The sequence below is a fragment of the Notothenia rossii genome, assembly GCF_949606895.1.
Source record: "Notothenia rossii genome assembly, chromosome: 6".
In the NCBI taxonomy this organism is placed as follows: domain Eukaryota; kingdom Metazoa; phylum Chordata; class Actinopteri; order Perciformes; family Nototheniidae; genus Notothenia; species Notothenia rossii.
In genome coordinates, this window is record NC_136909.1 from 35077434 (window position 1) to 35089203 (window position 11770).

The window sequence follows — 11770 nt, forward strand, 5'->3', positions numbered from 1 at the left end:
TTGACAATAAAAACCGACCAATAGGCGCGGTAGAGCCTTTGCTTGGCACTTCCGGGTATTTCTCCACTGGTTAACATGGGTTAACAATACCGTGTAACTGTCGCGTTTTGAAACCGTGACATATCCACGTCTCCCAGCATGGTAAATCGTCACATGTTCACGTCTTGCCGTGATACCGGGTTGGTATTATGTGATGTCACCAAATGTCGTTGCCATGGCGACAGACCACTCGCCATGAAACACGATGTGGCTGTAAGTCCAATCAACACGGTCCAATCGTCCCCCCAATCTTCACTTGTATATCACCGGTCCATGCCTCAACAGCTCTACACCAAATCTGAGATCTCACCATATGGCGTTTCCTTGGAAACACAACCTTCGTCATAAAACATGATGTCGCTATAACTCCTATGAAAATGTTCAAAAACTGCTCAAACTTCACATGTGTGCTAACAGTCCAGCCGTGAAGACATCTACGGGACAGTTTTGAGATTTCTTCAAATGCCGTTGCCATGGCAACACAATGCTCGCCATGAAACACGGCTTTCTCATAACTTCAGTGAAACTGCTCCAAACGCCCCAAAACTTCACAGGTTTGGTAACGATGCAGCCATCAACGCATCTAAGCGTATTATGGGGTGTCATCAAATGCTGTTGCCATGGCGACAGACAACTAGCCATGAAACAGGATGTCGCTGTAAGTCCAATCGACACGGTCCAATCGTCCCCCAATCTTCACTTGTATATCACCGGTCCATGCCTCAACAGCTCTACGCCAAATCTGAGATCTCACCATATGCCGTTAGACAATAGCACGGGGTTACAGACTCCAATTCGCTGTCACCCCCCCTCACCTTTCGGGCATTCTGCATTCGCAAGCCCGGGGAGAGTCGGCCCATATTCTAGAGCAAGAGATTCTCTCGCTACTAGAAAAGAAGGTTATATCTATAATACCCTCCGAACAGAGTCAGAGCGGCTTTTATTCCAAATATTTCCTCGTTCTGAAGTATTATTTGAATTATTTGAAGTATTAAAGTAACGTGTTATGGCAGGAAACTTCAATCTGGTATATTCATTTTAATGTCACCTTATATAGAATGTGTGTTAAACTTGTGATTTCTGCATTGAGTGACTTCTGCCTAGCAGATACCAAGAAGAGGCCCCTGGCGTCTCTCTGTTAATTATCAATAGTCCTTGCAATTAACAGGGGAATTCCCAGATACATTTTCAGATATAAGGCAGTTAAAGTCTTGTAGAATTAATGATTTATCTCCTACAGACCCCAAAAGAGGCCTTGAGACTTGGGTCACCCAGCAGTAAATGAGATAAAGGTCCTTTTGAGCTTATCAATAAAATGTATTCATTCCTAGTAAGTTGACTTCAAGGTGAAAGGAAGTTCACAGAAGCCATTAAGCGACAAGAACAATTAACTTCTGTTAAAGATAAGATGTGTGTTGAAGATGTTTAGGGGGAATGAGTATGTGTCCTGTCAAAGAGTCCTCTGTCATGACTCCAAATCATTGATTGGGGGATCTGCCTAAGGGCAGAGGGACAAACACACACATATACACTGTGAAGCAACAGATGAAATCAACAACTGCAGACTCACTACCTGGGGTCCCGCCCAGAAGTTAAACCGACCAATGGAACACTGCCAACTCACTGGCTAGCTCGCTCAGAAGTGAACTCGCCAATAACAAATAGCTAGGGAAGAGCAAGCGATAAAACTCCTCCCCACCTGTGTATAAATGTTGTGATCATTTTGAAGATCGGCGCTCTTGTTTTTGACTTGCCGTTCCTGAGACGTGTCTCACACGGTGGTAGAACCTGAGCCCGGAGTACTCTGCAGAGTGCTTCGTGATTAGGTGATTGGGTGATGTATTGTATGTTTTTGCCATTAAAGCAGATTATTGTTTAACCTTTATCCTGGCTGCTTTGAATTTCTCCTTCTTTTGAGAACCCGCTCATATAGGAACGGCGCGGAGCAGAGATTCTGCTTCAACAAATGGTGTTTCCCCGACGTGATGACGTCATGACGTGGCGACGTGGTGACGTCATGAGTAGGGTTTTTTAGAGGAAAATCAGCAGCCAGCGGACGAATGGTCCGGAGAAGAGGCCTAGAATAATCTCTGACAACTAAAACGAGGATCCTACAATTGAAAGGTGAGCATACGAGCCTGTTTCTATCGAAGGTCTGTAATTGGCTAAACTACATTTTAGAGTTGTCAGAGACATATTCCGGTGTCATAGTTGTTGCGGTGGAATATACAAATACATATTTTAGATAGGTAGGAAAGTTATATAAAATAAAAGTGAATCAACGAGGTGTGTAAGACGAAGGTGAAAGGCCCCGTACTTTTTGCAAAAGTAGACGGCTAAAGACTCGTTGGGGGATGTTCAGTGGCTGTTTTCAGACGCCATCCGGAACAAATCAGAATAACAATTCTTAGGTTCATAGGAATCATAGTTGAGTTATGTGTAAAAATCCAAGAGGAGAAAACGCAAAACGTTGAAAAGCCATTTGAAACTAACGGATCTCGCTATCTCTTGTTCTGTTGGGTTTTAACTCCCATTCTGTTGAAAGAAATATCGCATCTTAAAAGCTGGACAGACAGTGAGGAGGATATATTTATGTACCAGGTGAATAAATAGAATATATTATTGAACATGAAACAGCCTTAGTCAGATAAATAGATACAAAGTCATAATAGAGGGAGAATTTGGACGAGAGGAGCGTGAGTTAAGAGCTTACGAGAACAGTGGGTTCAAGCAGAAAAATTGAATAAAAGGATAGCAGAAGTGTTAATTGTTGAAAGAAGCCCCCTTCTCCTAAAAAGGCTGAGAGCTGCAGCGGGGGAGAGAGGGGGGTTGTCAGTATTTGTCTGTGAGAGTTCCCCCCCCTTTTTTCCTCTCGAGAGCAGCAGCCCGGAGTGTGTCTGCTTGCTTTTTTCTCTAATGCCTGAAGTTGGAAGGAAATACATTGAAAATTAACAGATCAATGTGTGATTTGAAGTGGTAGATATATTGAAATAAATAAGAAACAATGATTTGCTGCTATTTAAACATAGTCTTTGAGAACTGATTGATACCGTTGCATTGCATTGTGAATTTCATGGTATTTGTCATTAACTAAGGATTGTACTTAATTATACTTCAAGGAAAATTATATTACATACAGTAAACTTAGGGGAAAGTGAAAAGAGAGTTAATGAGTATATGAAGTACATTAAAGTTAAGGCTTTATTCAAATTAAATATAATAGGTGGATTCTTCCACCTAAAATAAGACATGGAAAGAGGAACATTTGTTAGACATGAAATAACAAACTCACTGGAAGAAGTATATATTGTAATGTTATTTAGGAGTTGTTTTTATCATATAAAGTTACTCTCAGTTGATGGTTGTTTAAAGTAGATAGGAAACTGGAAACGTAAACGATTCACCACAATGGTGTTTTTAAGTTTATGAAGAAAGAGTAGAAAGTAATAAACAGAAAGGTTTTATAAGTTTGTCAGTCAGAGGTGCTGCACGAGGCTAAAAGCCATCTCACACAGTTGGAGAACAAAAGAGGTTTTGATGAGAGAAGCTTGGGCCGGCAGCTGCAGGGCGCAGTGAGACAGAAAGACAGGAGAAATGAGAAGTAGAGAGAGACAAGAGGAATAAAGTGTTGAGATGTTCTCAAGAGTAGGAGTTTTCACAATGCTTTTTAGTTTTTATTGAAACAATTAAGTAATAAGGACAGACATTTTTTCCGTGATGATTTATTTAGGTTTCAGCTTTAGTAATAATGAAGATTACATTTTCTAATAATTCCTTTAAGTGTTCCAAAAACATATTCATTAACTGTAATCAGATTACTTGTTTTAAATATATAGCGCTGAATACAGTTAGTTTTGTATTCTGTTACAAATCTAACCATGCTTGTAACACACAACTTAGATAAACAATTTGAAAAAGAATAGAATAAGCAAGTAGATAAAAGATGAATCTATAGTGGTTAAGAAAGGTGTCTTTGTTTTGCCTATTAACTTAGAACTGAAGTAATGAAGAAAAGGAAGACTGTTACCATTAATGGGTTTAACATTCACATGTTTCAGCATTCCTGACCATATAGACACTCAGCTGTTTTATTTTGTCACCCGCTGGGGGAGAGATTTACATTGAGTTTTTCTCAGTAGCTGATTTGCTGTGATTACAGCAGCATTAGATAGTTGTGCGCCACCTTTGGGTTGTACTCTGAATCAGTGTGTTGGTGAAAAGTTGCTCACTACAGAAACAGAAGAAGTGTGCAAAGAACGCATCTCTGAGGAGGTTTTGACAGTTTGCTTGTGCCTCGTTGTCAAGGCAACAGTGGTTTGAAGAGGTACTGCAGTTTTTGGGGATTTCTGCTGTGCAGAGGACAACGTGTGTCTGCTGATTGTATCACATTGATCCAGAGGTCCCTTCCCCCTCAGGACATCCCAATGCCAGAGAGAGTTTCCTTGGAGCCCACTGACCAGGGCCGGTTCTAGCTTTTTGGGGGCCCTGCCACTGACTACAGCTGAAGAGGACAATGAATCATTGACTGTTCTCAATATCCCAAGATCTTGAGACAGGCTGGTCTCAGTCTGTTCAGACTCTGAAGAAATCATGCAATGATTTTACAGCATAACTGTGCAAGAGTTTACCAGAAGGTGGTGTAGAACGATATGCTTAGTGTTTAGGAAGGGAGGCTGATTGTTTAATGATGGTCTGGAATACTGAAAAGATTAAAGTTTAATATCCTTGTTTGGCAAACAAGACATCTGATTATTTTGTCACACATGATAATATTGACATAGTAACTAGCTATGGGAAAAACATGTGGTTGTTATACCATTATTATCATGAATTAAAAATAAATAGGGAAATAGTATCTGGTTAAAGATGAATGGATTTCCTATCCTAGAGAGGATTAGTTATATTGTGAATACTTCACAAGGTATTTACTAATGTATTTTGAAGAACACATAACAAGAACACAAGTCCAGTTTTGTTTTGTTTCTAGATTAAATTGTCCTTTACCAAAAATGTTCAGCTTAGGTCTAGCTTTAGACTTTAATAGTAAAAGAGTATTTAGGCTTATTTTTGTATATCTGACATTTTTTTAAATATGTTGGCTATTCACTAGATAGAGAGATGGCATTACTCTCCATTTGTTAAGAACATTTCTGAAGATTAAATATTTGTTTCATTTCTAATATTCCTACTTAAGAAGTAATTTTAGAGTAACAAGGCTGATGCTGAAATTGGAAAATGGGGTAGTGGTTTGCATGATGTAAACAAAAAAAGGTTTTGTTTGTTCAACCACCAGTTAAATCTGAAACAGTAATAATGATTGATTTGGCCAAAGCTTAGTTTAGCATCCTGATGTAACATTATGAGGTATGTTGACTTCTAAGGGTAAACAAATTGATAAAATGGATTATTATTATTATTGTTTAATTTGGAATATTAATTCAAAAGGCAGTTTTCTGCAGGTTCACTTAAGAATGCCTTGCATGAACATTTGTCAGGTATTGTGTTTCCTAGGGGCGGTATATTAATAAAGTGTATTGATAATTTGTTTGTTAAACATCTGAAGAAAATGGTGCTGCGAACACGAGAAAAACTTTGTTGCATTGGTTGACATCAACACAATGATGTCACTAGTACAACTTCAGCTAGTAGAATATTAAAGTCTCTGCAGAGCACGACACATGGCCAAAAAGACTGAGACCAAATGACCTTTGACCCTGACTGACAGAGTGAGTGTGAACGAATGTCTGCATGTGATCAGTGCAACTGCATGATTCTAAAACAATAACTAACCGAGCATGGTTTTAGACTAACACATTATTCTGGAGCTCCAAGGGAAACGAGAGGTTTCCTAAAAAATGTTGACATGTTTCTAATATTGATTAAATTGTAACAGGTAACACAGATGCAGAATCAGTGGCCGAGGGGCTACTGAGAGAGATGTAATTCCAGAATGAGAATACCAGAGAAGGTGACCTGTGATAATGAAACAACTTTGTAATATTTCAACAGGTATTAAAGTAACTGAGGTTTGAAATCTAGAAAGAACATATTACAGCTAAGTTAAAACATAGTAATGTAATGAGATAGAATTTAATTTAGACAACATCTTGTAACTAGCCTGGTAAAGAAGTAAAAGCCATAGACTTTATTGTTTAGATCATTATTGGGATGTACATTTAATTTAAATTCATAAAAAAAGACATTTGATGCAGTATGTTGGATTTCTGTATTCATTTTTTCCGCTTGATAATATCTAAGCACTGACAGGTAGAAGCAGTCTCACCCGGAGATTATTCACTTTGTCAGTATCATGAAATTAGTTATTTTGGAATCCATAACATTAGTGTGTTTCTTTATCAGAGACATTAGCAGTTCATATTATATTTAGATTTTAAATAGGATTTCATTTAAAAATAAAAGAGAATCTTGTCAGAAATTCAGAGCTATTGAAATATGTTATTTAGTTCACCTGAAGATGTTGGAGTTAATTTTGTTGACACAGGCCAAGTATTACAATTCTGAAGCTGCACTGGCAGATAGGAGGTCTGCAACTAATTTAGGAAACCTGTTCACAGACGGCTGTGGTTTTAAGACACCCCACCAACAAGCTCCAAGCAGCCTACCAGTGGTGGGTCAAACACCTGAGGGCCCAGAAGCCCTGAGCGTAGACTGGAGGGGTGGGTATCAGATTTCTCCACACAGGTTCCTCACGCCAAAAGGGGGACCCGAGGAGCAGGAGGCCGACACAGCGGAGTTCGTCTGGCTGAAGGTGGCTCAACACCAGGTTCTCCAGCCCCCACTGAGTGACCCAGAGGACATCTCATGCCGTCCGCCTAGGAGAAAAGGGGGACATCGGGTACTACTGGAGCCAGTGTGCGGCGAGGAAATCACCTGGAAGGACCCAGACACATCAGGACGGACCTGGCTATCGTCAACGAGGACATCCCTACAGCAGACGACTCAGAAGCTGTCATCAGCGGACTGGAGGAGAAGGACCTCGCGGACATCCCTACAGCAGACGACTCGGAAGCGGCTGTCAGCGGGCTGTGGGACTTCTCGAGGCAGCAGAGGAGTCTACTTCTCTCTGATCAGATTCATCAGTTCCACGTTTGAAAGAAAGGCCGCATCTCCCCCTTTCTATCAGCTGCCCTTGTTGGCGTATTCCTTTGAGGGGGAGGGGGGGGGGGGGGGGGCCCGGATGGTTCAACACACAAGGACACTGCTTTCTGGCACTCAGGTTTGCACTCTGATAGTTCCTTCACTGACATTGAAAGTTGTGTTCTGTTCCCAAAGGTTTAAGGTTGGGGGACAGACACAGTAGCAAATAATGACAGTAGTTATGTTTCAAATGTCTTATGTGAGTTGGTCTCGTGGGGCGAGACCAAAAGGGGGAATTGAAGTATTATTTGAATTATTTGAAGTATTAAAGTAACGTGTTATGGCAGGAAAGTTCAATCTGGTATATTCATTTTAATGTCACCTTATATAGAATGTGTGTTAAACTTGTGATTTCTGCATTGAGTGACTTCTGCCTAGCAGATACCAAGAAGAGGCCCCTGGCGTCTCTCTGTTAATTATCAATAGTCCTTGCAATTAACAGGGGAATTCCCGGATACATTTTCAGATATAAGGCAGTTAAAGTCTTGTAGAATTAATGATTCATCTCCTACAGACCCCAAAAGAGGCCTTGAGACTTGGATCTGCCTAAGGGCAGAGGGACAAACACACACACATACACTGTGAAGCAACAGATGGAATCAACAACTGCAGACTCACTACCTGGGGTCCCGCCCAGAAGTGAAACCGACCAATGGAACACTGCCAACTCACTGGCTAGCTCGCTCAGAAGTGAACTCGCCAATAACAAATAGCTAGGGAAGAGCAAGCAATAAAACTCCTCCCCACCTGTATATAAATGTTGTGATCATTTTGAAGATCGGCGCTCTTGTTTTTGACTTGCCGTTCGTGAGACGTGTCTCACACGGTGGTAGAACCTGAGCCCGGAGTACTCTGCAGAGTGCTTCGTGATTAGGTGATTGGGTGATGTATTTTATGTTTTTGCCATTAAAGCAGATTATTGTTTAACCCTTATCCTGGCTGCTTTGAATTTTTCCTTCTTTTGAGAACCCGCTCATATAGGAATGGCGCGGAGCAGAGATTCTGCCCCTACAGTTCCCAAACGGGGAGGGAACGGAATTCTGCCTATACAAATATCTCAAAAGATACAAATTCAGAATGCTCACTCACACATCTCTGTTGCGTCTCGTGCGCCAAAGCCATTGGTTCACATCAGTCAACCTGAAAGACGCGTATTTCCACATCCCAGTATATTATCCACACAGGAAATATCTGAGGTTCGCTTTTCAGGGTGTCTGTCTCTCAGCCCACGAGTGTTTGTACGGTGTGCGGAAGCCGCGATAGCCCCGTAAAGACAACAGGGTATTCGCCTGGCAACTTATCTGGACGATTGGCTCCTTCTCGCACAGTCGGAGAAAGAGGCTATTACGCAGAAGAATGTCCTCGTAAAACACCTGCTCGACCTGGGTTTCATAATAAACACAGAAAAGAGCATGTTGTCCCCAGCCCAGACTATACTTTTCCTGGGCCTACGCCTTAATTCGGTGCCCTTTACAGCCCGCCTGTCAGCAGAGAGAGTGAAAGCCTTCAGGGCTTGCCTCGCTCATTTCCAGCCACGCAAATATGTTCTCTTCAGATCATGTCTGCGGTTACTGGGGCTCATGGCGCCAGCCATCCTGGTGGTACGACTGGGACGCTTACACATGAGGGAGTTTCAGCGCTGGGTAGCCGCCCTCAGACTGGACCCCGCGCGTCATGGTGCGCGGAGAGTGATGGTCACTATGAAATGCGTAATGGCACTGCGCCACTGGCTGCACCCGACTTTTCTAGTACGGGGCGTGCCTATGGGTGCTGTCCTATCGCGGAAGGTGTTCACCACAGACGCATGCCTGACGGGCAGGGGGGGTATATACGAAGGTCACACATAAATTATCTGGAGCTTTTAGCGGTGTTCCTCACCCTGAAACGCTTTCTGCCTTTTCTCAGAGGACATCATGTCCTCGTGAGGACAGACAACACGACCACAATATCGCATATAAACCGCCAAGGGGGTTTGCGTTCTCTCCAGTTACACATGCTGGCACGCAAACTTATCTTATGGAGCTGCGGACGTCTTCCCTCTCTGAGAGCGACGCACGTACCAGGAGTGATGAACCTCGGGGCAGATCTGCTGTCCAGAGGTGCACCACTATATGCAGACTGGACTCTACATCCAATAATTGTGAGTCAGCTGTGGGTGCGTTACGGCCGGGCCGCGGTGGATCTGTTCGCATCAAAAGAAAACGCTCAATGTCACCTGTTCTTTTCAATGCGCGATTTAAACGCACCGTTAGGCGTAGACGCGCTCGCGCACGTTTGGCCTCTGGTCCTCCTGTACGCGTTCCCACCCCTGGTTCTGATACCCCCAACTCTGGCCAGAGTGAGAGAACAACGCCACACACTGATCCTAATAGCTCCACACTGGCCTCCAATGTACTGGCTGGCGGAGATATATCAGCTGCTGTGCGGGCAGCCGTGGCAGCTCCCGCTACGCAGGGACATACTGTCTCAGGCGGGGGGGATGATTTTTCACCCACACCCAGAGCACTTGGCACTATGGGCCTGGCCCGTGAGTAGTATAACCTGAATACAGTGGGGCTCCCTCAGAAGGTGATAAACACGATTCAGAGTGCAAGAGCTTCCTCCACCAGGTCCCTCTATGACTGTAAGTGGAGGGTGTTTGAGGAGTGGTGCCTTCAAAAGTGACACATCTCTTTTCGATGTCCTGTCGGGGTGATTCTATCATTTCTACAGGACCTGATTGATAAACACAGAGCTTTCTCTACGATCAAAGTGTACCTGGCTGCTATTGCTGCATGCCATGTGGGCTTTGAGGGAAAGACGGCGAGCCAACATCCCTTGGTCTGCCGTTTTATGAAAGGGGCTCGCAGGCTCCTCCCTGTTTCCAGGTCACTGGTGCCCTTATGGGACTTGGCAGTGGTTTTAGATGGGCTCACTCGACCTCCATTTGAACCCCTGGAAGAAGCTGACATGAAACACCTGTCACTGAAGACAGTGTTGTTACTGGCTCTGGCATCTGCCAAGCGAGTCAGTGACATTCATGCGTTCTCTGTACATCCTTCATGCACTCAGTTTGCCCCGGGGCAAACGTGAGTATTGCTGAAGCCCAACCCTGCCTTTGTACCTAAGGTGGTTGGCTCATGTACCCCCATTGACATTGAGGCATTTCCTCCGCCGCTGTGTTCCTCTGAGGAACAGCGGCCGAATTTGCTGTGCCCAGTCCGTGCTTTACGCACCTATATGGACAGGTCAAAAGAGTTTTGATGCAATGACCAACTCTTTGTATCCTGGGCTAACCCTCATAAGGGCAAGCCCGTTACCAGGCAACGGCTCTCCCACTGGATTGTGGAAGCGATTGCTCTGGCTTATACGAGTCAGGGTTTGCAGGCACCAACGGGCCTGCGTGCTCATTCTACTCGTGGTCTGGCTACATCCTGGACTTTGTTCAAGGCTGTTTACATCCAAGACATTTGTGCAGCAGCGAGCTGGTCCTCACCGCTCACTTTTGTCCGCTTTTACAGGCTAGATGTCTCTGCTCCAAGTGTGGCCCGCGCAGTGCTGGGCCCCGTGTTGAGACAGGGCCTGTTAAGCTCTGGTTGTTTTGGTGATTTTCGAGATAAGCATGTCTAGCAATACAGGAGTTTCAATATCCCATAGGGAGACATTGAACGGAGTGCTATGAATGAGAACTATAGGTTACTTACGTAACCCCAGTTCTCAGAGTAACATGAAGTAAGATGTCTCACCAGACGGCCCTTCTTGCTAAGGCGAAGCGAGAAGAGGTGCTTATTTTGAATGACGCTGCGACGTAGCGCAAGCTACTTATAGGGTAGGTGGATTCCCTGACGTAGACATCAAGATCACCAGCCAATCAGGATTGGCGTAATGAGATTGATGCTTCTGTTTGCATACGCGTTGAGGCGCATCCCATAGTGAGACATCTCACTTCATGTTACTCTGAGAACTGGGGTTACGTAAGTAACCTATAGATTTCTTCAAATGCCGTTGCCATGGCAACACAATGATCGCCATGAAACACGGTTTTCTCATAACTTCAGTGAAACTGCTCCAAACGCCCCAAAACTTCACAGGTTTGGTAACTATGCAGCCATCAACGCATCTAAGCGTATTATGGGGTGTCATCAAATGCCGTTGCCATGGCGACAGATCATTCGCCATCAAGTTAGTTCAGAAGTTTGCAGTTCAAATATTCTGCTGCTTTTCCAAGCCTTTTTACTTTATTTTCTTCTGTTATCACACATTCAAGCCCCCAGTGTTCATGTATCATTTCAAAAATTCTAAATTCTTCACTTTCTTCTTACATATTTCATTTCAATCTAAATTCTTCACTTTGTTCTTACACATTTCATTTTAATCTAAATTGTTCACTTTCTTCTTACACATTACATTTCAGCATAGCAGTTTAGCGTCAGCTTTTCAGCATAAAGCATTCCCACTAGCAATTTCTTCAGGAATTGCATTCTCTAGTTCTTTAATACTACCCTAAGTAAACAAACTGTAAACATGGAACTCCAAACTGTGGCCTAACCCAGCCATTTACCAGAATCATCTGTGAAACCTTGGCTGAAACACG